Consider the following 23515-nt stretch of genomic DNA (forward strand, 5'->3'; position numbering starts at 1 on the left):
TGTTTGTGACATGGTGTCTCCTTAATTAAGAATGGCTGTTCTGCATGTCTCCTTCCCACACAACGTACATGCCAAGATTTAATTTTTTTAGCTCACCTTTTTTTCAACAGCAAAAATCAAGATCAACTTGCTGATGTGTTGGAAAAAATGCTAGTACTTAATTTCAAGCTGCTATTTAAGAAAGAAGCTCTTCCACCAATATAAGCTGACTTTAGTTTTTTAAGAAAATGTATATCATGTGTGTTTCTGAATGTGTTTGTGGTTGTGTGACAATGATAAACTGCTCAGTTCTTCTCTCAGAGCTGTCACTGCATCATTGAATTTATTTTGTCTTTCAGGTTTCACTCTGACACTTAAAGGGAATATATGCTTTACATGTTTGCTTGGGGTGCATGATTAAGAGATGAACACTCTCCTATCTATTTCCTGAGATTCAGAAACAATAGCTTGAAGAAAACAACCTGGAAGACTGGGAATGGAAGCGTATGTATACCTAACAGTCTGCTATGTCCATACAGTTAACATTTGATGGTTACTGTTTCCCTCCATTAGTTAACCTAAGATAACTGATCAGTCTATGAAATTATTGAAGATCTATTTTCACAAGCCAACAGTTTTTTTTTAGAAATTGAAATTTCATGAAAATAGAGAAAAAGGAAGATTTCTTTTTGACATTTTTATAATTCCAGGAAGGTTGGGGGAATTCTTAGGTAGCTAAGGCCCCCAGAGTCTTGGACAACAAGAACCCTAACTACTTCTCTAACCTGTTCTCATATCACTCTTCTCCTGGCTATGTTCCTGCCATGCCAATCATCTTTCTGTTCCTCAAGCAGTTCTCACTCATTTTTACTGCAGGTTATTTATCCTTGCCATTCCCTCTACCTGAAATAATCTTCCACGGATCTTAAATAGCTGACTCCTGGTTGCCATTCAGGTCCCAGTTCAAATGGCCTTTCCTCAGATAGGTTATGCTGATAATCTAATCTACAGCACTGGGCTCCCTAATACCAATCACTCTCTTTCTCTGTCTCTTCAAACTTCCTTTATTCTGGTCGTAACACTTAGATGTATCAGAATGTATCTAGTTGCTGATTGTCTGTCTTCTCCTTGAAAATGTAAGGACTTTGGTGGTCCCTGTCACCATCACATTCCCAATAGAGTAAGTCCCCTACATACGAATGAGTTCTGTTCTGAGAGTGTGTTCGTAAATCCAATTTGTTCATGAGTCCAACAAAGTTAGCCTGGGTACCCAACTAACACAATCAGCTATATAGTACTGTACTGTAATAGGTTTATAATACTTTTCACACAAATAATATATAAAAGACAAACAAGCACAAAAATAAAGAAAACATTTTTAATCCAGTACCTTGAAAAGTAACAGCTACATCACCACTGCTTTTATGCTTGCTTCCTGGGCTTGAAATAAAGATACTCTACTGCTGAGCTCTATACAGTACTCCACAGTAAAGAATACAAAAGCACAACCACTTGTAGAGGATGCACACACGTGACAATGTATGCCAGACACATGAACTAACTTACGTGATTGGGCATGCGAACACACATTCGCATCTCTGAAAGTTCGCAACTTGAAGGTTTGTATGTAGGGGACTTACTGTATTTAGAAGGGTAGTAGCTCAAAAATATTGGTAGACTATAAGAAAGAACAAATGGAGCATCCTGTGTGTGGAGTTTTCTGTAATACATCCAATACATTTTTGTCCTAAACTGGCCGTTACAAATTCAAATGCCTACAGAGGTCAGGCAAATAATATAACTGAAGATAGGCCAGGTATCATGATTGACAGCGATGGGAAGGGGAAGATTCTGACAAATTGTGGAACATTAGCCCCACCTACACTCAGTTCTAACTATCATTTATTACCATGAATTTGGACTCCAAATTGCCAGAGTTTATGTATAATTCTTAAATTTTAATGTTGGCAAAATAAATCTTCTATTTAAAATTTTATTAGCCAAAAATATACCTCTATGCTATTGCTGAACCTATTGCTGAACTTATGTATGGCTGAACCTCTTGTTTGCAGCTTCAGCTATGAAATTAAATGTGACTGTGAGAGAGTATCAAAAAATCCCAGGGGGAAAAAAATCTTCGAAAATTTGATATGACATGTCACTCCAAATAAGCTATGTTTTATGTGACATTTCCATCCATAAAGACTAATTCAGTTGTAACTGAAACCCCAAAATAACAGTGGTCTGAACAAGGTACAAGTTTATTTTTCTCTCATAATGAGACATGGTTTGTTTCTTTGTAGACCAGGAATCTGGTCTCCTTCAACTTAATTGCTTCACCACCCTTACAAATGAGTTTTACCTCATGGTCCTCAATAGCTGTTTCAGTTCAAGATATCAGATCTGCATTTTGAAAGAAGAATAAATTTTGTGACAGAAGCAAAAAAAAGAGAGACATCAGATTTGTACTGCAACCAGCAGAAAGAAGGAAGGGGATGAAAGAAAAGTGGTAAAGAATATCTGTCACTCAACTCTTAAGCCTGTGACCTTCAAATTGGAAGGCAGGTTACCATAGGATGAATGGTCATGTATTTAAAAAACCCAGCATCTTTCAACCTTGAGAAAAAAAAAAGATGGTGTGAATTAGACTTGTTCTCTGAATACAATTATCACTGGCTCTAGTTAACGTTCCTGAGTCCCAGATACAAACTAATGAAGATCGATAGCCTTGTTATGTGCTGAGAACCTTTCTAATGGTGTAACCAAGGACCTGAATCAGGAAACAGGAAACAACCTTAATTCTTTCTGCTTAATATGATGCAGCTTAATAAATATTTCATATGTGAAATGATCTGCTGGGATGTGTGGTTTTTTTGAATGATGAGTTGAAAAGTGAAGGGGGAAAAAAACACAGTCATTCAGCTGGTTAAAGTCTCTACATGACACCAGGCTATTATTTTAACTGACATTGGCACTCAACTACCTGGGCTATTGTTTTCCCATTGCCTACGCATATCTTTAAGAAGGCCATCAAGTCTCAAAACAGAAATATCCAGAATGGAAAAACATCCACCAAAGATAGAATGCACAAATTCTGGGATGTGATGGTTTTGCAACCTGGAAAGGAGCCACTTTCAACTGCATGATATCAACAGAGAAGCTGAGAACACTAAAAAAGGATGAGAAACATCTGATTGTTCCATGTTGGTATGGTCATTCACATTTCTTCTGATTTTGAGATGTTCTTAAACTTTCTGTACCTGTTTCCTCATTCAGTACCTGAGTATTACACTTCAAAGAGTGTTACAAGTGTAAAATTACATTTGTAATGTGCTGAGCCTCTAGACAGTAAAAAAAAAAGTGTCAATTCACTTTTTCCTGGTTCTTTCCTTTGTAGCTAATCGAAATTAGATACATGGTTTCCTAGGAAGAGAGGAAAATCCCCATTCAGTTTGCCTACCACTGATTTTGGCCACAACTGTTCCGACTGAAGCTTGGGGGAGAAAGAAAAGATGTATGTGGATGCTGTTTTATACAGATAAAACTGTCTGAAATGTGAAGGGTGATAGAAAAATATGATTTTCTTAGCTTAGCTTGATGACTGATAGGCCACCATTAGAGATATTCCCAAGAGTTAGAGTACAGTCATAAAATTAGCCTTAATCAAATGATAGCACTTATCTGACGTAAGTCCTCACGATGCCCTTTAATTTCAACATACAGTAACTCATCAGTAGAACTAGAAATCATCTGGCAGAGAACAAAAATTCTTTCTAACCATCTTCCTCCATCCTCAGAAGCTCCTTTCACATGTGCTCAGGTATCTCTGCATTAGAAATGAAAAATCTTTGCTGCAGTCTCTTATCTCAAGCTATTGCCCTATCACACCTCTGCTTTTTTCTACTCTACTTCTTCTTACCACTTCTTTATTTCTCAACAACTTTTAATCTGATTTCTGACTGCATAACTCTATTGAAATATAGACACTAATATCCCCCTCTCTTTTTAACTCTTACATCTTTTGCTTATATTTCATTCTTCCTATAGGTTCAGTAGTATTTAGCATTTTAAATATCCCTTTTTACTTGAAATTCATCTCTCTCTTTGCCTCTCTGGCCCTGAATCCTCTCATTCACCTTATACTTCTCTGGATAATCTTTCTGCCTCTTTGGGTAGTTCTGCATTCTCCTACCTCCTAAATTTAGCATCTTCCAAACCAGATTTCTGTTCCTTTTACATTTGAAGGTTAGGGTTAACTTTTACAGACTTATTCTCTTTAGACTGGCTGCTACAAAGCTTCAAAGAAACTGGCTCCGCTGAATGCTTAAAGGCAAGCAATCCTGGCAGAGGGCTGCAACATCAGGTCAGAGCAATGATTCTGCCAAAGTGAAGAGCTGTAGCCACATTACATGCTCGGTGGCTTGAACCCCAGTCCCTGATCATAGCAGTGAAGGAACTAAGACTCCCACAGCCATGAATAGTGGAGTGCTGGAACAGAATTCTACTAGTTTTGCAGCTGTATTTTCAAAGCTTGGACCTCCGTTTCCTGATCACCCCAGGGGACGGTGTTCTCTCAATCAGTGAGTGTTTCAATTCTGGATTAAGCTTGGAGCTAAGGTTCTTCCATATCATGCTATCATTGGGCCTCAGTCCCTGATTATGCCATGGGAAGGCTGGCACTTCCCCAGTCAAGGAGCTTAGAAGCCCTCCAGACCTACAACCAGGGATGCTCTCCAGGAGTCTAATGTCCAGACTTTTGCGTGCTGTCACAGAATGCAAAGAGCCATGGAAGCCTGCAGACCTGCCACTGCTCTCTTTTTGATGAATGTTCTCCATTGATGCTGATCCAGAAGGCTGGTGTGTTTGCTTCCTGATAATTCACCTTTGCTTGATCCATAACATTCTTTTCCTCCAGGAATCCATCCACTCACGACTTTCTTCTACACTTATGCCAAGATCCAGAGTAGAGAGTATGATTTATGAAATCTTGTGTCTCTGCTCCCTAGCATGCTGGCTGGTACAGGTAATAGTTTTACTCTACCAAACTCAACAAGTTGGCAGCAGGACGCCACAGGCCTTTTTTGGATAGGTGAGTGAGAAACATCATCTGAGCAGTTCTTTTAGAGATTCATTTTCCATCAAGAATAGTTCTGCTTACTTCCTATCTTTGTGAAGAATGCAATAACTGACTCTGTCATCCAAGCTCAATACCTTGGAGTCATTTCTGAATCTTCTGTCAGTTTCCATGTTGGTGACAGTGGATTAGGGCAGACAATGCTGGTTATAAATTTTGATTGCTCTACATTGGCATCTCGCATTGGATGTCTTACAAACTGCGAGTAGGAAACAAAGTACAAAACAGCTACACAATAGTAGCTTTTTACCTTCTGTTATTATTATGCCCTTTTTTTCTTTTTGTAAATGACTTGCCTCCTCATCTAAATTAAAAGCACTTTAAGGGCAGTGACCTCATATGCCCACAATAACTAGAACCATTTTGTGTGTAATTGCTGCTTAAGAAATATCGTTTGATTTTGATTAGATGATGATAGTGCCGAGGTCAAACTTTCAGTTACACAAGAGGATAAACGCATGAGGGAGAGAAGCATCACAAGGCAAGGAGGAGGGTAAAGAATTAGGAGGTGTTCAAAGATGTGTCATCCATTTCACAATTTTTATTGGAATGGGATCTTCTCAAAGAGCCTAAAACTCCACTCTGACCAATGGTCCTGAAAGTATATTGATTTCAGCTCTACTCCAGACAGCTGATGCTTTCTAGCCTGATGACAGCCTACTCTCTAATCAAACCAAGGAATCCTTCTGTTATTTCAGTCGTTGGGAATCATAGAAAATTTAGACATGGGAATATTTGTCATATTCCTTGATGCATACACATTTTTAAAAAGAAATCTCTGGAAAGAATACAAAAGAACACACCAGACAGAATAAACAGGCACACGTTTTTCTGGAGGACTACAGCTCTTACAAATGTCTGACCTTGTTTATAGGGTTCAGAGCAGCATTACTAGATTTCCCCATCTGAAATTAAAACCATCCATCTACATGCCAGCAAGTGTCTACAGATGCAGAGTCCAAGGAATCAGCTTGCAGACTAAATGCGAATTGAATGCACAGGTTACCTGCAAGCTTACTTGCTCTTGGGAGCAAGACATTTTCATACGTGCTCATCAAGTGGACCCTTGTTCTATAAGCAGCTTCATTTTGTAAACGTGCTAAGAAATGTACTGGAATTATAGAAAACATGTATCCAGAGAAAAAGGCCTGGATTCACTTGTGAAGACTGCAGTGTTATCACACAGGTGTAGGCTTATATCCCAAAGTCTGTGTGTATCAAAATAAAGTACACTGGGTAGAGACAGTTTTGCATCATTTTACCTTCCTTTTGTCTTGTCTCAAAATTCCAAGGCACGGTTTGTTTGTCTGTTTCTCTCTCCATATGTGTGTATAATCATGTTTTATGTGGTTTTTGTGGCTCAGAAACAACACACTCATTCTTTTAATGGTGATTTCTCTACTCCTTTGTTTAAATTCTTGAGTCAATTTTATCACTCACCTACAGGAAACTCTAGGAACATTAGAATCCCATAAAAGGAACTTCAAGAAATAAGTCCTTCCTTACCTCTCTGGTTTCATCAGTAATTACTCCTCATTTTGAACCCTCCACTCTAGAAATAGAATGTTATGTAGTTTTCTCAAAATACCCAACCATCACACACCTACATGCCTTTACATATGCTGCCTGGAATGCTACATACTACCTGTATGAATAATAAGTTCATACAATGTATCTAGTTTGACAAAGATACTTTTAGATAGGAAGATTCCCAGTCATTACTGTAGAAGGCAGAAAGAGAAAAAGACAGAAAGTCATTTTCCTTCTGTGTTATGGAGGAAATTTTTACTTTACCATTCTCCTCTGTGAAAGTTCTTAAGCCTCTTCAAGGCTTAGTTTCTCAACTGTAAAAATGAGGATGATAATACATATCATATGATTGCTACCAGGATTAAATAAGATTATATGAAATGTTATAGGCAGATTGGTTCAAGACAGAGGAGTAGAAGGACTTGCTATCACTCCCTCCTGCGAGAATACCGGAAACACAACTAACTGTTGAACAATCATCGACAGGAAGACACTGGAACTCACCAATAAAGATACACCACATCCAAAGACAAAGGAGAAGCCACAATGAGATGGTAGGAGGGGTGAAATCACAGTAAAATCAAATCCCATAACTGCTGGGTGGGTGACTCAAACTGGAGAACAATTACACCACAGAAGTCCACCCACTGGAGTGAAGGTTCTGAGCCCCACGTCAGGCTTCCCAACCTGGGGGTCCGGCAACGGAAGGAGGAATTCCAAGAGAATCAGACTTTGAAGGCTAGCGGGATTTGATTGCAGGACTTCTACAGGACTGGGGGAAACAGAGACTCCACTCTTGGAGGGCACACACAAAGTAGTGTGCTCATAGGGACAGGGGAAGGAGCAGTGACCCCACAGGAGACTGAACCAGACCTACCTGCTAGTGTGGGAGGGTCTCCTACAGAGGAGGGAGGTGGCTCTGTCTCACCATGAGGACAAGGACACTGGCAGCAGAAGTTCTGGGAAGTACTCCTTGGCGTAAGCCCTCCCAGAGTCACTCATTAGCCCCATCAAAGAGCCTGGGTGGGCTCCAGTATTGGGTCGCCTCAGGGTACCAAGCCTCACCCATCAGCAGTCAAGTGGATTAAAGTTTTACTGAGCTCCGCCCAACAGAGCAAAAGCCAGCTCTACCCACCACCAGTCCCTCCCATCAGGAAACTTGCACAAACTTCGTAAATAGCCTCATCCACCAGAGGGCAAAACGCAGAAGCAAGAACTAAAATCCTGCAGCCTGTGGAACAAAAAACACATTCACAGAAAGACAGACAAAATGAAAAGGCAGAGGGCTATGTACCAGATGAAGGAACTAAATAAAACCCAGGAAAAACAACTAAATGAAGTGGAGATAGGCAACCTTCCAGAAAAAGAATTCAGAATAATGATAGTGAAGTTTGATCCAGGACCTCAGAAAAAGAATGGAGGCAAAGATTGAGAAGATGCAAGACATGATTAACAAAGACCTAGAAGAATTAAAGAACAAACACCTAGAAGAATTAAATAACAAACAAACAGAGATGAACAGTACAATAACTGAAATGAAAAATACACTAGAAGGAATCAATAGCAGAATAACTGAGGCAGAAGAACGGATAAGTGACTTGGAAGACAGAATGGTGGAATTCACTGCTTCGGAACAGAATAAAAAAAAAAAGAATGAAAAGAAAAGAAGACAGCCTAAGAGACCTCTGGGACAACATTAAACTCAACAATATTCGCATTACAGGGGTCCCAGAAGGAGAAGAGAGAGAGAAAGGACCCGAGAAAATACTTGAAGAGATTACAGTCAAAAACTTCCCTAACATGGGAACGGAAATAGCCACCCAAGTCCAGAAAGCGCAGAGAGTCCCAAACAGGATAAACCCAAGGAGAAACATGTGAAGACACATAGTAATCAAATTGGCAAAAATTAAAGACAAAGAAAAATTACTGAAAGCAGCAAGGGAAAAATGACAAATAGTATACAAGGGAACTCCCATAAGGTTAACAGCTGATTTTTCAGCAGAAACTCTACAAGCCAGAAGGGAGTGGAATGATAAAGTGATGAAAGGGAAGAACCTACAACCAAGATTACTCTACCTGGCAAGGATCTTATTCAGATTCGATGGAGAAATCAAAAGCTTTACAGACAAGCAAAAGCTTAGAGAATTCAGCACCACCAAACCAGCTATACAACAAATGCTAAAGGAACTTCTCTAAGTGCAAAACACAAGAGAAGAAAAGGACCTACAAAAACAAACCAAGAACAATTAAGGAAATGGTAATACGAACATATGTATCAATAATTACCTTAAACATGAATGGATTAAATGCTCCAAGCAAAAGACACAGGCTTGCTGAATGGATACAAAAACGAGACCCGTATATATGCTGTCTACAAGAGACCCAGTTCAGACCTAGGGACACATACAGACTGAAAGTGAGGGTATCAAAATAGATATTCTATGCAAATGGAAATCAAAAGAAAGCAGGAATAGCAATACTCATATTAGATAAAATAGACTTTAAAATTAAGAATGTTACAAGAGACAAGGAAGGATACTACATAGCGATCAAGGGATCAATCAAAGAAGAAGATATAACAATTATAAATATATATGCACCCAACACAGGAGCACATCAATACATAAGGTAACTGCTTACAGCTGTAAAAGAGGAAATCAACAGTAACACAATAATAGTGGGGGACGTTAACACCTCACTTACACCAATCGACAGATCATCCAAACAGAAAATTAATAAGGAAACAGAAGCTTTAAATGACACAATAGACCAGATAAATTTAATTGATATTTATAGGACATTCCATCCAAAAACAGCAGATTACACTTTCTTCTCAAGTGCGCATGGAACATTCTCCAGGATAGATCATATCTTGGGTCACAAATCAAGCCTCAGTAAATTTAAGAAAATTGAAATCATATCAAGCATCTTTTCTGACCACAATGCTATGAGGTTAGAAATGAGTTACAGGGAAAAAAGTGTAAAAACTCCAAACACATGGAGGCTGAACAATATGTTACTAAATAACCAAGAAATCACTGAAGAAATCAAAGAGGAAATGAAAACATACCTAGAGACAAATGACAATGAAAACATGATGAGCCAAAACCTATGAGATGCAGCAAAAGCAGTTCTAAGAGGGAAGTTTATAGCTATACAAGCCTACCTCAAGAAACAGAAAAATCTCAAATAAACAATCTAAACTTACACCTAAAGGAACTAGAGGAAGAAGAACAAAAAAAACCCAAAGTTAGCAGAAGGAAAGAAATCAAAAAGATCAGAGCAGAAATAAATGAAATAGAAACAAAGAAAACAATAGCAAATATCAATAAAACTAAAAGCTAGTTCTTTGAGAAGATAAACAAAATTGATAAACCATTAGCCAGACTCATCAAGAAAAAGAGGGAGAGGACTCAAATCAATAAAATTAAAAACGAAAAAGGAGAAGTTACAACAGACACCGCAGAAATACAAAGCATCCTAAGAGACTAGTACAAGCAACTCTTTGCCAACAAAATGGACAACCTGGAAGAAATGGACAAATTCTTAGAAAGGTATAACCTTCCAAGACTGAACCAGGAAGAAATAGAAAACATGAATAGACCATTCACAAGTAATGAAATTGAAACTGTGATTAAAAATCTTCCAACAAACAAAAGTCCAGGACCAGATGGCTTCACAGGTGAATTCTATCAAACATTTAGAGAAGAGCTAACACCCATCCTTCTCAAACTCTTCCAAAAAATTGCAGAGGAAGGAACACTCCTAAACTCATTCTATGAGGTCACCATCACCCTGATAACAAGACCAGACAAAGATATTACAAAAAAAGAAAATTACAGACCAATATCACTGATGAACAGAGATGCAAAAATCCTCAACAAAATACTAGCAAACAGAATCTAACCACATATTAAAAGAAACATACACCATGATCAAGTGCAATTTAACCCAGCAATGCAACGATTCTTCCATATACGCAAATCAATCAATGTGATACACCGTATTAACAAATTGAAGAATAAAAATCATATGATCATCTCAATAGATGCAGAAAAACCTTTTGACAAAATTCAACACACATTTATGATAAAAACTCTCCAGAAAGTGGACATAGAGGGAACCTACCTCAACATAATAAAGGCCATATATGACAAACCCACAGCAAACATCATTCTCAATGGTGAAAAACTGAAAGCATTTCCTCTAAGATCAGGAAAGAGACAAGGATGTCCACTCTCACCACTATTATTCAACATAGTTTTGGATGTCCTAGCCACGGCAATTAGAGAAGAAAAAGAAATAAAAGGAATACACATTGGAAAAGAAGAAGTAAAACTGTCACTGTTTGCAGATGACATGATACTATAGAGAATCCTAAAGATGCCACCACAAAACTACTAGAGCTAATCAATGAATTTGGTGAAGTTGCAGGATACAAAATTAATGTACAGATATCTCTTGCATTCCTATACACTAATGATGAAAAATCTGAAAGAGAAATGAAAGAAACACTCCCATTTACCACTGCAACGAAAAGAATAAAATACCTAGGAATAAACCTACCTAGGGAGACAAAAGACCTGTATGCAGAAAACTATAAGACACTGATGAAAGAAATTAAAGATCAAACCAACAGATGAAGAAATATATGAAGTTCTTGGATTGGAAGAATCAATATTGTGAAAATGACTACACTACCGAAAGCAATCTACAGATTCAATACAATCCCTATCAAATTACCGATGGCATTTTTTTACAGAACTAGAACAAAAAATCTTAAAATTTATATGGAGACACAAAAGACCCCAAATAGCCAAAGCAGCCTTGAGGGGAAAAAAGCGGAGCTGGAGGAATCAGACTCCCTGACTTCAGACTACATTACAAAGCTACAGTCATCAAGACAATATGGTACTGGCAGAAGAAGAGAAATACAGATCAATGGAACAAGATAGAAAGCCCAGAGATAAATCCACGCACCTATGGTCAACTAGTCTATGACAAAGGAGGCAAGGATATACAATGGAGAAAAGACAGTCTATGCAATAAGTGGTTATGGGAAAACTGGACAGCTACATGTAAAAGAATGAAATTAGAACACTCCCTAACACCATACACAAAAATAAACTCAAAATGGATTAGATACTTAAATGTAAGACCAGAAACTATAAAACTCTTAGAGGAAAACATAGGAAGAATACTCTTTGACATAAGTAACAGGAAGATCTTTTTGGATCCACCTCCTAGAGTAATGGAAATAAAGTAAAAAATAAACAAATGGGACCTAATGAAACTTAAAAGCTTTTGCACAGCAAAGGAAACCATAAATTAAACGAATAGACAACCCTCAGAATGGGAGAAAATATTTGCAAATAAATTAATGGAGAAAGGATTGATCTCCAAAATATATAAACAGCTCATGCAGCTCAATATTAAAAAAACAAACAACCCAATCCAAAAATGGGCCAAAGACCTAAATAGACATTTCTCCAAAGAAGACATACAGATGGCCAAGAAGCACATGAAAAGCTGCTCAACATCACTAATTATTAGAGAAATGGAAATCAAAACTACAATGAGGGATCACCTCACACCAGTTAGAATGAGCATCATCAGAAAATCTACAAACAACAAATGCTGGAGAGGGTGTGGAGCAAAGGGAACCCTATTGCAATGTTGGTGGGAATGTAAATTGATAGTCACTATGGAGAACAGTATGGAGGTTCCTTAAAAAACTAAAAATAGATTTACCATAAGATCCAGCAATCCCACTACTGGGCATATACCCAGAGAAAACCATAATTCAAAAAGACACATGCACCCCAATGTTCACTGCAGCACTATTTACAATATCCAGGTCACGGAAGCAACCTAAATGCCCATCGACAGACGAATGGATAAGGAAGATGAGGTACATATACACAATGGAATATTACTCGGCCATAAAAAGGAACGAAATTGGGTCATTTTTAGAGATGTGGATGTATCTAGAGACTGTCATACAGAGTGAAGTCAGAAAGAGATAAACAAATATTGTATATTAACGCATATATGTGGAACCTAGAAAAATGGTACAGATGAACCAGTTTTCAGTGCAGAAATTGAGACACAGATGTAGTTAACAAACGTATGGACACCAAGGGGGGAACATGGCAGGGGATGGGAGTGGTGGTATGATGAATTGGGAGATTGGGAGTGACAATGTATACACTGATGTGTATAAAATGGATGCCTAATAAGAACCTCCTGTATAAAAAAATAAATAAAATTCCAAAATTAAAAATAAATAAATAAATAAAATGCACTTTCCCCTTGGAAGAGCAGTCCACCCAGTTCTTAGCACCTTGGTGTGTGTTGGTGTTTATTAAAAAAAAAAAAGAAAAAAAAATGTTATAGGCAAAGTAAATACTAGTTTTTGTTTTGTTTTGTTTTGTTTTGTTTTGCGGTACGTGGGCCTCTCACTGTTGTGGCCTCTCCCATTGCGGAGCACAGGCTCCGGACGCGCAGGTTCAGTGGCCATGGCTCACAGGCCTAGCCACTCCGCGGCATGTGGAATATTCCCGGACCAGGGCACGAACCCGTGTCCCCTGCATCAGCAGGCGGACTCTCAACCACTGTGCCACCAGGGAAGCCCAATACTAGATTTTTGTGGTCATTTCAGATCAATTATATGACTTTATGACTTTCTCCCTGATAAGGCTGTTATGATTCTGTTAGTGTTATTTTTCCCTTTAAGGTTTTCCAAATACTGTCACTGGGAGGAATCAATGTTCTATATAGTTATTCTTTGCCTTTATCATCAGGAGGCTAACCTAGACCAAGATTATTCATTATTAAAAGAAAAAAATCATCAATTTTGCTTAAGAGCTTTAGCAAACATGTAGAATAAAGGTGGAGTTATTTTGAGAATTTAGGGATCTTAGTACAACTGTATTTCTTAGGAAGAAGAAAGTCATTGGACAGACCCTTTTTTTCCATCTTTCAACTTCCATTACCACAAGATCCCTTCTCATTACTTTTCTATGTGTGTCTTCTTTATTCTTTTCTCTGTAGATAAGTTTCTTCCATGCAGTTTGTAATTTATGCTCTACCATGAATTCAGTTTCTCTGCCTCTCTACTTGATGTAACTTTATAGATTTAGTTTCTGAGAACAAGAGCATCTTTGTCCTTTAGTTTAAATTCTTATTTGCTGGATAAAGCTACTCAGGCCAGGAATTCAGGTTACCTGGGACGATATGGCTCTTTATGGACACCCTACACCCCAACAGCAGTGCCAAAGAAGATGATTTGGGTCTGAAGGCAAAAGCTAACACCTCTATTGAGCAACATCCTTTTCAATCCATCTCCTAGAGTAAGGGAAATAAAAATGAAAATAAACAAGTGGGACCTAATTAAACTCAAAAGCTTTTGCAGTGCAAAGGAAACCATAAACAAAATGAAAAGAAAACCCACAGAATGGGAGAAAATATTTGCAAACAATGGTACCAACAAAGGATTAATCTCCAAAATATGTAAACAGCTCATGCAGCTCAGTATTAAAAAAAAAAAAAAACAACCCAATCAAAAAATGGGCAGAAGACCTAAATAGACATTTCTCCAAAGAAGCATTCAGATGGCTAAGAGGCACATGAAAAGAGGGTCAACATTGCTTATTATTAGAGAAATGCAAATCAAAACTACAATGAGGTATCACCTCACAGCAGACAGAATGGCCATCATCAAAAGGTCTACAAACAATAAATGCTAAAGAGAGTGTGGAGAAAAGGGATCCCTCCTACACTCTTGGGAGGAATGAAAGTTGGTATAGCCACTATGGAGAACAATATGGAGGTTCCTTAGAAAACTAAAAATACAGCTACCATATGATCCAGCAGTGCCACTCGTGGGCATATATCTGGAGAAAAACATGGTTGGAAAGGATACATGCACCCCAATGTTCATTGCAGTGCTGTTTACAATAGCGAAGGAATGGAAGCAACCTAAATGTCCACTGACAGATGAATGGATAAAAAAGATGTGGTACATATATACAATAGAATATTAGTTAGCCATTAAAAAGAATGAAATAATGCTATTTGCAGCAACATGGATGGACCTGGAGATTATCATAGTAAGTGAAGTAAGTCAGACAGAGAAAGACAAATATCATATAATATTGCTTGTATGTGAAATCTAAAATAAATGATAGACAAAATTATTTACAAAACAGAAACAGAGTCATAGACTTAGAAAACAAACTTATGGTTACCAGGGGGAAGGGTGTGTGTGGGGGGAGATACAGATTGGGAGTTTGCAATTGCCATGTATACACTGCTATATCTAAATTAGATAACCAGAAAGGAACTAGTGTATAGCACAGGGAACTCAATACTCCATAATAACCTAAATGGGAAAAAAAAATTGAAAAATAATAGATACATGTATATGTATAACTGAATCACTCTGTTGTACACCTGAAACTAATACTACATTGTTAATTAACTATACTCCAATATAAAATAAAAATTAAAAACACAGCATTTACTTTAAAATGTTGCTAGGATTTGAGACCACCTCTTGAAATCCTGACAATTTCCAGGATCTATCAGAGGATCCTGGTTGTACAAGGGACAAAGTAGGGAGAAGATCCAAGGAGTGACCTCAGCTTTTGGATTCCAGGAACTTTTCCTTTCTTACTTTGCTTCCATTCCACATTCCAGAAAGCATCTTTCTGTATAGACTCCTCCTACTTTGTCTCATCTATATTATCTGGGTTTCCTGAAGCTTTATGTCACAGGAAAGGGAATAAGAAAAGAGAGCAAGCTTCCAGTTTCTCCCCCAGATTTGCCTTATGACTTTCAAATAAGTGTCCTGGAAACTGCAAGCAACAGAACACTCATACCCACCTTGCTGTAGAGGACCCTGTGGTTATCTCCCCAACATCTCTGTCACCCCTCCCCGACTAGGTATCCCCCATGGAATGAGGATAGATTGATCTACTCCAACATCTGGGTGGGTGAGCTCAGATTTGTTTAAACCCAAGGCCATAGTTACGGCTTAAGGGGATCTATTTCTAAGTCCATCAGCATTGGCATTCCTCTCACCACAGGGGATGTTTAAGAATGAGCATTGCACAAAACTTGGCCAATGGGACATAAAGGTGACATTTTATTAAAAAAAAGCTTTTCTTACTACAAAGTAGGATCACTCTTTCCTTAGACAAGGACACATGTAAATCAGATTGCAACTGGCCACCTTATTACTATGAGAAAGCCAGTCTTTATATGGTACAGTTATTATGGAAATCAGATAAGAGAAATCGAAAGGAAATGGGTCTTGATGGCATCACTGAATACCTAAGTGAAACAAACCTAAAGCTCTTCCTTCCTTTGTACTTTTCAGCTATGTGAGCTGACAGAGTATATGTATTATTTAAGCCCTTTGCAGTAATATTTTTTTCTTGCATCCAAACACATCCTAACAGATACCCTGGCTTCAGAGTAAGAAAAACAAAACAAAACAAAACACTTGTTTGCCTACATAATTGAGATTTTCCAAGCTAGTCTATCTTCAGTCATGACTGGATACAGCAGCTCAAAAGATTCTGTCAGGAATTGTTTGATCTCTCTTGAGTCTCCTATTTAGTTGGGGTCATTTTCTGGTTTCATGCAGTAGCCCTGGAAACTCTAGACTCACCCTACTATGGTCTAAAGATTGCTATTGATTTTACAAATTCTCAGCCTTAAGTCCCATGGAAAAGGCAAGGAAATCCTGCCCAGAATTCCCAGCCACCAGCACACTGTTTCTCATTTACTCTGGTTGCATCTTGTACCTATCACTCAACCATCTGTGTAAATAGAATATGCTGCTCAAATAGTCAAAGGTCTGCTTCTGAAGCAAGGGGTAGAGTGAACAACCCTAGCAGAACATGGTAAAAGTAAAATGAGGGGTGGTTCTCCAGTGGAAAATTGCATAAAGTGATCAGAAGAAGAATGGATGAATTCCGGGCAGGGACAACAATAGGTTACCTACTGAATATACTATTGCATCAAAATAAACCTTAAAAATTGTTTATGCTAACTTCAACATTTGAAAATCAAGGTTGAAAGAATTTAAGTAACTTTTCCCAAGTCACATCCAGTGAATTATAGATCAACTAGGACTAGAGTTCAGGACTTCTTCTTAGTCAAGTGATCTGCCCTTAAAAATTGGAAGGACGTGTCATACCAGTAAGAAAAACAGACAAGTGTCTTAGTTAGATTTCTTACACAGTATGATTATGAGACTATTAACCTCACCGAGAGGAGGGTAACATTTTGCTCCTTTCTTCATTCCTGGGGGAGAAAATAGGTGCTCATATTTAACAAAAAATTATAATCTAGGGAGAAAAATCTCTTCAAATACGTCACAGTATATCTCTGTAAAGGTTATTTCTTGATTTCTTGGCATATTGGCATCTTAATTCATCTAACCGTTAGAGTCATATATGGATTTCTTCTGCTGCCTGATACTCATCAGAAATGAAGGAAGTTGCTTTGATACTGCAAGAACATTTTCTTCACAGAATGAATTAAATACAAGTCAGCAACTTATTGTTGCTGACAGTAGAGCATCTGAAACCCTGATTCTCATCTAAAAAGGCAAGAAGAGGAAGAGAAGTGGGTATATATCCTATTCTTTATCAGGGTAAGGAGTCACTTTTCATTGTACTTCCTTCAATGAATATGTAAATAATCCTTTAATAACAAAAGGCAAAAGAAAGAAGGAAAGATAGTTGCATGATGGTTGCAGGTTTGACAGATCAAATTCAGAGAGTAACAAGGACAAAAAATGAAATATTTCTCAGAGTTTAAGGGCTTCAATTCAAGGGCCAATGAGACATATTCTGAAATCATGAGGCTTTGTCCTTTGGCTTCTAGAGCCACTACTTAGTTTTTTCATCTGACACTGTAAGAAAGGATTCTAAATGTTTTGCAGGCTACTCACATGTTGGAGTCCCAAAGAGCTTTTAAAGGTATCATAAAGGTTGTGATAATATACATTTTTCTTCTATAGAGTAGGTCAGAGGTTCTATTAAAAAGCCTCTTTAATATAAAATGAACATAAGAAATTCTCAGATAGGAACTCTATGCAGAACAGAGAATTTCTAACATAATGACACCAGATTTTGTCCCAACAGAGGAGTCAAAAGCTTCAATGTGTGACCTCAGGTGCAGTTATTTTGTGTCACTAATTTTCCATTAGTGGAGCTATTCAGGGAGCTGGGTTGCAAGCAGAGAGAAAACATAACCTCAAGTTATTGGTCTTATATATACGCTATTCATGTGAAAAAAAAGAGGCATGCATCCAAATGGAGGTAGATGTCGAGGGTGGTGTAGAGAGAGAAGAAACACAAGGTGGTATAAATTCTTGACCATGTTATTGTAAACAGAAGTCTCTTATTTATATATTCTTTCATTCATCATTCTTCAAGTATTTCTGAATATTTCTTATGAGCTAAATGCAGCATTACTCGTTTGATTCTTTCAGAAGTGCTACTGAAGGACATTAAACAAATGGTTAGAAAAGTGTAAGAAAACACCTAATGTGTATGTGTGCATACACACATAATGGAACTTGACACAATATTATTTAACTTCTTATTTTGAAATAATTTTAGATTTATAACAGGTGTTACATAAAGAGTCCAGAGAATTATGTCTAGGAATTTATGTCAAGGAAATAATCAGGCACTTGTGTACATATTTATCAATGAGGATGTTCATTTTAGTGTTACTTATGAGCAAAATTGTGAAAATAATTTAAGTGGATATCCATTGAGAACCAGTTAAATACATTAATACATATTCACATTATTAAATATTTAGTCGTTAAAATGAGTAAAAATTAAATATTTATTTATTTATCATAACCTCAATTTTATTGTATAATCTTACAAACACATATAAAAATCTGAAGGAATTTACATCCAAAGCGTTGTTATCTCTAGGAGGTGACTATAGTTTTTCCTGTATAGTATATTCTCAGGTAGTTGAGCTTTGACAGACTAAAAGCAAATATGAGGAGTGAATATCAACTAACCGCCAAATAGAACTGATGGGCCATGATCCTCTGTTTTTGATGGTATTGTCTCAACCAAGTTTAGGTTTACACGTTAGCACAGAATGTGACTCTGTAAATGTGGTATCTTCAGTGACATATAGAAAGGTGCTCACTGCATAAAAATCCATCCACCTTCTTGCTGATGCCTTGAATTCCACAGATGTAGATACGGTTTCAATGCTTACACACCACAAAGATGTAACTCAATGACTTAAATTCACATTGTGTGTCAGTACTACTAATATATTCCTTTGAGAGGGGAATTTTGAAGAAGGCAGAGGGAAGCAGATGAAGTTGGCCTTAAAGAGGGAAAAAAAACTGGAAGGGAAGTTGCTGGAAACCAAGACAGTCGTCACTGATTTCTGATTTTATAGCTTTCCTTCCTTCCCCCCTCCCTCCCTCCCTCCCTCCCTTCCTTCCTTCCTTCCCCTCCTTCTAGAAATATTTACTTAGCTCAGTACCAACAATATATGATGCCCTATACTAAGTTCAAGCCAGTTAAAAATCTTATAACCTAAATTTTTATCAATGACAAAATGAGGATAAAATAGTTCTCATTTGTAGGGTGGTTGAGAATATTCAATGCAATGAGCAATAATGAATTTCAGGCCTCTTGCATCGTTTTCAGTTTCTTAACTTAGTAAATGATAAATGGTAGCTCTTAATAGCATTATAGTACTGTATAATAATGTCCTCCTTTTGCATTTATTCATGATTCATACTGCAGATATTTACTGAGCACTCACGAGGTCCAGGCAATATTCTATGGATTGTGGATGCAAAGATGACTAAGACAGAGTCCTGGTCCTCTGGGATCTCATGTCACAGTGGAAAACATATCATACAGGCACAAAACAAAGTTACCTGATACATTCTTTGCCTGGCCAAGTTATATGACACCCCCCCCCCCAACCAATATTGTATTTTTCAAAAGTGTAGTAAAAAATCCTTAAAGCTAAATTAGTCTAAGTCACTTACAGAAGTTGCAGGCTTCCCCTGAGTAATTCACTACTTGACTGAACTTAGTGTGACAGAATGAAGATCATCTGAGTGGAAGCAAATGAGGTTGACTTTTCTTTAGGACTTCAACTTTTTTTAAAAAATATATTTATTTATTTTATTTATTTATCCTTGGCTGCATTGGGTCTTCATTGCTGCATGTGGGCTTTCTCTAGTTGCATCGAGCCGGTGGCTTCTCTTGTTGCGGAGCATGGGCCCTAGGTGCGCAGGCTTCAGTAGTTGTAGCACGTAGGCTCAGCAGTTGTGGCTCATGGGCTCTAGAGCGCAGGCTCAGTAGTTGTGGTGCATGGGCTTAGTTGCTCCACAGCATGTGGGATCTTTCCGGACTGGGCTCAAACCCGTGTCCCCTGCATTGGCAGGCAGATTCTTAACCACTGTACCACCAGAGAAGCCCAGGACTTCAACTTTTTAAGGGGAGTATGGTCCTATCTCTCAGTCAACCCAATCAGGCCACCATACTAGGCTTTGTATATCAGATTCTAGAACAGATGTGAGAGCTCTCCCACCAAGGGAGAAGGAAGAGCCAGGTGGTAAGCAGACCTAGATTCCTGCAAAAGCCATGGAAATTAAGGATATTCAGGGGACAGCAAGATAAACAAAATTTGGGAATAAAGTCAAGCTTTACACAGAACAGAATCAGAATGAACTAGGTAGAATATCAGAAACAGTTCTGGGTAGATACTAAAAAAGACATTGAAATTTTACTCCTTATTGGCCATCACCCATATAATACATGGATGGATGGGTCTTTCTAGGCTAACGTTAAAGCACTGAGGCAGACTCCTGATACCTGTAAAGTCTTCAGGTCCCTAATGTGAAAGAACAGAGAGAGCGTAGATTAGAGAAAGGGAGGGGAAAAGGCTGCCTCAGATCTCCTGATGGGAATTCATGGCAAGAGCTTCTAGACAAGTCCTGCTAAATGCAGAAAATCCCTGCTGGCTGCAATGGGGGACATGTCAGCTGCCAATCTCTAAAGTCAGTTGGTGTGAACCCGATTGACTTTAGAGATTAACAATTCAGTCAAAGTAGAGTGCTGGAGGACCTGTATCATACATGAATTGGAGGAAAAAAATTGGGGAACTTTACTGATTATAAAGAAACTTTCTTGTTGAGTCTAAAAGGGGACAATTGGTCTCTAATGACAAGTCCCTCTAATCATCCTTCAAAGAAAATTGGGATCTTTGGGGGGCAAATCTATGTGTGGCTGCAAGTACAGGATTCCTGGATGAAATGTTTTCCTTTAAGCACGAATAGTTCAGAAGATTGGAGCCAAAGAGAGGCAGTTATTTGCCTTCCCTGTTTCCTAACTACAGCACTGAAGTAAGCTCCCACGTGGACAGCTGGAAGTGAGTTCTGATGGGGGCAATTATATAGATGTCACTGCAAGCCGTTATCTTATCAGATTTTTTTTCTTTCAGAGTCCCGGCATCATCTTTCAGAGGGACCGGATTACTTAAGATAAAGAGAGGGCTTAGATATATTGCCACAATAAAAACAAAGATGTCTCAGACACTGGCTTTATAACATTATCCACAGATGGAAACTGTTTGAAAGGATACATGAAAATAAAAGCAAACCCAGCTCACTCATTGCTCAAGCAGTAATGATAGTCAGACTTTCTAAAGACCCTGGACACTGATTTATCCATTACATAGTTTGCATCTTATTTGAGGAAATTCTTTAAATGCAAGGTCATTCCAATGCATGCCGCAATGCCTTTTAATGTATATTAGGAGAAGCATCTAGAATCTTACCAGTAAATCTGGATTCTGTGAAGAGCACTCAAGTCTCGGAACAATAATACACACATTCAAGAGTGCAATCTCAGTGAATGAGCACAAACCTGCCACTTAGTTATGAAGAGACGGTCTAGGAATGGACAGTAGCCTCTGAAGTGCCCCACAGAAGAGTAAGCAGGTAAGAAGGGTAATTTATAATTTTGCACATCTGTGAAAGAGAGGTGGCCGTAGCCAGGTGAAAATGACATGTTATCTTTCGGCTATATTTTCCAATAGCGAAGGGGGGCAAATTATCACATGTTAATTCTCAGAAAACTTTAATTCAGGAATTTATGGTCTGTCTAGATTGTATTACTGTATTTTTGCTCCTGATTTTTCATTTCCTCATCTGTAGGGGAATCATACTTCACTCTCCATTGATACGTAACTTGAAGTGCCTCCCTAGGGCAGGAGTATAGGTCCTGCACAGTGGGACTTGCTTCGGCTGATGCAGTGTAAGCAGATGTGCCGAACACCTCTATTAGCACAACATTAAGAGCAGTCATGTGCTATGACCTTAGCTCTTTGCCCATTTCCCCCAGACTGATTCTTCAACCTGGCTCCTGAAATTAGAACACAAGTGAACTGAAGTCAACCAGCAGCAGGTACATGTGAGTGGGAAATAAATACTGCTGTAAATCACTCAAGGGTTGAGTGAGCACCTGATATGAGCCAGGCACTTCACTGGTCTCTTTCCTAGGTGTCATCTTGTTGAATACTCTCAATTAGCCTGTGAGGTAGTAGTCGTCACCTCATTTAATAAATGGGGGAGTGGAATATCAAAGAGGCTTAAATGATTTTTCCATACAGCTAGTACGTGGCAGAGCTACTTTCAAACCAGTTTTTGCCTCAATGTCAGCGCAATTTCCACCATGTCACGATGGCCTCTTCACTAACCTCAGGAAACTCTACAAAGAACGCAAAGCACAGAATAAGTCTTATTTTTCCATAAAGTCTAACATTGTCCATTGAGTCCAAAATTCTCTCCCTCTTTCCTAAAAATCTACCTTATAAATTTCCTCATTATGGAATTCAGGCAAACTCTGTATGACTGTTTTTACAAACTTCATATGTGCATGTAATCCCTGCTTGACTCAAGTTTAAACTCATTAGAATAAAGCAGGCACCTCACTCACTTCTGTTCATTCCTTTCTGAATGAATAAATCACTTCCCTTTTCAGGAAAATTACTTTGTGGAGGGAGGGAGATTGGACAGAATGGCTCAACACCACTGATAGATGCTTATACCCAATTAGGGTAAAAGGAGGAAACCGAAACCGAGAAAAAGCTGACACATGTCTTCTAAGTGGTACACAGAGTGTTCTAAGATTTTAGCTTATGTCTTCAAACTCTGAGTTAAAGATGCTTCCCACTGTACTATGTTGCCCATATGGTTGGTTTCTATAGCATGCTTTTTATTTTTTAAAGCAGAAAAGTTCTCTGGTCTGTCCTCACTTGCCCAATTGCCCAACAAAAGTATGTATCGAAAAGAAAACATCCAGATTTGCTATACACCATTTGTGAAAAATCGTTCAAGAAATAATTCCTCAACTCATTCAGTCTCATTAGTTTTCTCCAGTTGAGCTCAGAGGTCAAAGGATGAATTGGGGCCACTTCAGTGCATTCCCATCTGTTCAATCCTTTGCCATGCTTGCACAGCAGGTAGGATTTGAAAGAGAATCTGCCCTTATCTAGAAGAATTTTTTTTGTAATGGCTGAAAATAATCAGACTTACACTTGAGAGCAGCCAGAGTCGGTGCCAGTTCCAATGCTAAAGTAAACCTCTGCCAATACTTAGGATTGGCAACATATTTCAAAAATAATTGTCATGGCCAAGAATAGATCTTAGTGAAGTTGCATGTTTCTACTTGGGGATGGGGCAAGAGAGTAGGAGGGACAGAAAAGAATTTTTCAAGGGAAATTCTCAGAAAATTGGGTCTTTCCACAAATGCATGTAAGGGAACACAGACGTAAGCCCAAAGCTAATGTCAC

This window comes from Leucopleurus acutus, assembly GCF_964270905.1.
Source record: "Leucopleurus acutus genome assembly, chromosome: 6".
NCBI lineage: Eukaryota > Metazoa > Chordata > Mammalia > Artiodactyla > Delphinidae > Leucopleurus > Leucopleurus acutus.